General features: G+C 35.9%; 1 long non-coding RNA gene across 1 annotated transcript; it reads right to left on the reverse strand.

Moving 5' to 3' along the window:
- Positions 1-2,134: 2,134 nt before the first annotated feature.
- LOC124168201 lies at positions 2,135-3,479 on the reverse strand. Its single transcript, XR_006866866.1, has 4 exons — positions 3,168-3,479; positions 2,856-3,095; positions 2,555-2,712; positions 2,135-2,319 (listed from the first exon to the last, which is right to left on the reverse strand). It is a non-coding gene; the product is annotated as an uncharacterized LOC124168201 (long non-coding RNA).
- Between the last annotated feature and the right edge of the window lie 1,092 nt (positions 3,480-4,571).

Consider the following 4,571-nt stretch of genomic DNA (forward strand, 5'->3'; position numbering starts at 1 on the left):
ATTTTGGTAGTGTGCATTATCGCGGGGCAATTTTCGTCGATATCATCAGCTTGGATTGTAAAAACATTTTATTTGATATTATCTAATATACGTTTACTCTTATGTCCTCTGAATACTTTTGTAAATATGTTCATATTTTACGCGTAATAGTATTTGTTTGTCTAATTCATGGAGGAAATAGCTATTGTAGTAATTGAGCATAACTTTTTGAAGCTTCGAAAAAGGACTGGTGAGAACTTTGTAATTGGAATTCTTCACCTCGAGGTGACCAACTTAACAATTCATAGGCGAGAAAATGCCCTTACAAATATATTCATTATCTATTTGCATAAATTATATCGTTTATGAATTATGTACACATTTAGGGAACGGTGGAAATGATGTTTTTGTGATTTAATTTTGTTGGATATATGCTCTCGATGAAGTAAAGTTTGAAATTCAACTTGTAACATATGTGTAATCATTTAATGCACATGAAAATTTTTGAAAACAGTCCAGTTTGTACCAGGTTGTCGTGTGAAGAAGGTGGACCGAGTTTCTAGTATATTATGTTGAACATGGATAAATGTGTATTTGATGAAGGTTCTGGGGGGGTGTGCTTGAATCGCTCGAGATTAATTCCGATACGTAACCAAGGACTCACCCGGAAAATTTCGATACGGAATGTGATTTGGTGTGCTTGAAACGCTCGAGATGAGATTTTGCTCGGGATCTGCTGATTCCGTGCCGGAATGAAAGCCGAGTGGTCGTAGTTAGGTGAGATTATAATTCCGTGTCGCAATCTTGAACAATATGGCGGATGTTATGGTTTATTTGCGGTTAATGGGAGAATTAGAATAGGGAGAAGGTGAAGTTTTTGGAAGAACGAGATACTTCAGGGAAACAGAGGATTCCTTCAATGTGAGCGACGGCGAATTCAAGAGCCCTTTTTGTCTCTCAAAGGTATTGACAAGAGATTTGACTGAATCTCTCACAGATGTCATTCCGAAGGAATATCCTCATCGCTTTCAGTAGAAACTAAGGCGAGTAACATTTTTGCTGAAATCGTATCAGGGTAATGTGCTTATGAGTAAATTTTATTAACGTAATTAAGTCCCTTCACCTTGAATTCTTTGAGTTTCCTAAATTTTAAAAGCATATTCATTGCCATAAATTCAGGTTATGATGCAATTTCAGATGTTTGCACTACATACGCGGCTGCGCGTGTGATGTGTACATCCAGAAACATTATGTTAATTTTCGAAGACCATACAAATTAACATGCTCGAATGTACCACTGTACGCGTTGAAGAACCCGGCACGAATATCGAATGTCTGTGTGCTGTGTATGCTGTGGTTGACTATGTTTCCTGTTGATGCTGAACGAAATCAAAGGATGCACTTGAAGGTGCATTTAGTAATTTTTGGACGCCGAAAGTTACTTGGAAGAGTTCTCGTTATTTACTTCCTTACCTTCAAAGTTAACAAATGTAGATTGAAACAAAATAACGTATCTATAATGGACAGAAGCCTAATATTCACTGAAAGTTGTGACAAAAATGCCTTTTTTGGGTTCAAGGAGTCTAGATTAATTAATAAAATGCTATTGCATACTGTATTTCAAGTGGTTCAAATAAAAAAATGTCATTTAATCTAGAGATTTCATTTAATTTCACCTTCCCTAGTAGTAATCCTAATTTTTTTTACTCTTTTTAGCCCTGCTAGTATGAATATACTAATTTTAAAGAATATTATTAGGGGAAAAGTTACTAAGGTTAATATTTATGATTATCATGACAATGCAATTTGGATGGAGGTAAACAAATTAGTTATTAAACGATTTTAATTTCTCCGGGTGAATACTATTGATGAATTCTTTGATATTGATGATTCTTTGATGAATTCATCTCGGGTTCTCAGCCAGGTAAAATTTTGTGAAATTGGACTTTAAAGAGTAACACGACCTTGAAGATGGGAGACAAGTCGTCTCTCAAAACGTCGGCTTATACAAAATAATTAACCTGGTTGAGAATCCGAGAAGAATTCATCAATTTAACTATTGGTTATAGGAGAGGTATTCATATGAAATATTTCAATGGTAGAATTCAATTATTATATTGAACACAAATAATCAAATACAAAGTTTTACAACTAAAAATTAATTTTGTCGATCTTGGCCTCAATGTTTACTAGTTTTAGTTCCTCCCTTTCCAATCTAAGCATTTTGCATTAACTTTTTTTTGTTTCCTCTAATTACTTCACTTCGGGTAGAATACTTTTTCCTGTAGTAACAGTGGCTTCTCTGGAATTCTTTCAATTACTCTACACTGGTGTTGGTATCTGAAATAAATATTTTGTAAATAATATAATATTTTTAAAAAGGGCAATGAGGGTTTTTAAGTTCATAATGTTAATATTTACAGTATTGAAATTAATAAATTACATAGTATAATATGATATTACACTATTAATAGCAATTTTAGAATAGTATTAAAGTAATAACATTGTGTATAGAGAATTATTATTCAAAGGACAACTTTTAAAAAACCTCTCCTCATCAAAAAAAATCACCTACTCATTAATATTGAAATAGCCAAGAATTGCATTTCCACTTATTATATCAGCCACCCGCCTCTGGAAATATTGAGCTACTGGAGCCCCACTCGCAGTGTGGATTTCATCTTTTGATTGAGCGGCTGCTTTGCCCTTGGGAGCATATTTATCTTGCGAAGACTGTAAAGAGATATATCACTCATGATACCGATACATTGTTCCACTCATAGCTATTAAAATTATCGCCATACAAAAATATGCGTAACGCTTCATTAACCGAATCTATTTTATTATTTATGCGGCGAAAAAGTCATAGCACTTACAAAATTGTGAGAAGCCGTGTCGATGATTTGTGGTTGAAAATGATAAGTATTTGCTTCGCGATACATAAATTCATTCAATTTTCATTATTTCCTTTCTCCACCACTTCCATAACCTCATACATTCTTTAAGTTTCAGCTGGTTTCAGCGTCACCTGCTGCCAATGCATTGCTCCTTCTTTGGCAGTAAAATTATTTTTTAGTTTTCCGTTGTTTATGCTTTCACTTTCTGAAAAGTAAACACTGATAAAAAAACATTAAACATTACAAACAATAGAATCAAAATTGGTTCCAGTTACTTATGAGGTTACTTACCTTCACAAATTGAAGAAGTATTTCCTTATGTTGTTTAGTTGTATTAATTTATATCAGCGGTATCTGAATTTCTGCTGTCGATTGTTTTGTAAATATTTGTAGGCTCGGCGTTAACAACGGCCGTATTTACGTCCTAAACCCGACGTTGCCACGTCTATCGCTCGGGTTGAATCTAGATAGCAACACTCGAAGCCGACAATCGGCTAGAAAATTTCAAGCACACCAAATCCCGAGCAAAAAGATTCCGACACGGAATGAGAGATCGGGATTATTCCGTGCCGGAATCAATCCCGAGCGATTCAAGCACACCCCCCCTGGTGATAAATGAGAGGGGTTACGTTGTCATGGAGGTAGTTCCTTAGAGGAAAAACTCAAATTTGGGTAATTGATTGTTGAGTGAGTCTTAGAATTCATCTGTTAAAGTTATTTGTTTTATGTAAATCACGCTCTGATGAGGTGTCCGGTTTTCCCCGACAGTCGTAACCTCATCACTCTCGCGTTACTGGTTAATTAATAACATTTATAAAATTGTGACAGAAGGCATAACAAATTTACTCTCGGAAAACGATTAGTTTTGAATTACAAAATATTTTAGAGCAAGTTTCGAGTGAATAATTTCTCTACATGTCTATGTATGGCGAGTGTTGGCGCCAAGATGTTTACATTTTTCTCTTTTTCCTCCCATTGGATGGTGCTAACTTTCGTTTGTGTTTTGTTTTTTATTCTATCGTGATTTGTGGCCAGGGTATGAAGATTTTTTCTGATGCTCAAGTGTTTTTGCCGAGTCAATTTCTTCATTTTATTTTTCTTTTACTATAAATTCCACTATTTTTCTTTAAAGTTGATATTTTTTCAGTTTCTGCCCAATCCTTATTATATTAATTGCGATTTCATCGAAACGCTGGCTGCAATGGAGACTGAGGAGATTACCCGAATGAAATCCTGACATTTTCTGCCAGATGTGTATAGTGTTCGTGATTTGTTTGTACATAGTTGGGTTATTGGGTTATAATTGGAGTGGGGGTCGACTTACAGATAGGGTACAAGTTTAGATTTAGTGTGAATGTTTGGATTGATAAATTTAATGCTATTATTTATTACTCAATGGTGATACTAATGTGGTAGGTGTCTTAGTTATCCTCAGCTTCTGGCTGCTACGCAGCCACCGTGAGAGCTTTTGTTTACATATGCACCAAGGCTTTACTTGAGTAGACCCTGAGATGCAAAAGGTTTCATTAACTGGAACGAGCTTCCAGTTAGCAAATCCGCCCTGTCAAATATCCTTCGTGTGTGCCCATCCCACCGGCCAGCCAAGCACAACGGACGCGCGTGTGATATCGAGTGCCCTTCCACAGTCAGGGTCGGGACGTCCGCGCATCCGACCGAACCCCTGCGTACCCTTCT

This window comes from Ischnura elegans, chromosome 11 (assembly GCF_921293095.1).
Source record: "Ischnura elegans chromosome 11, ioIscEleg1.1, whole genome shotgun sequence".
NCBI lineage: Eukaryota > Metazoa > Arthropoda > Insecta > Odonata > Coenagrionidae > Ischnura > Ischnura elegans.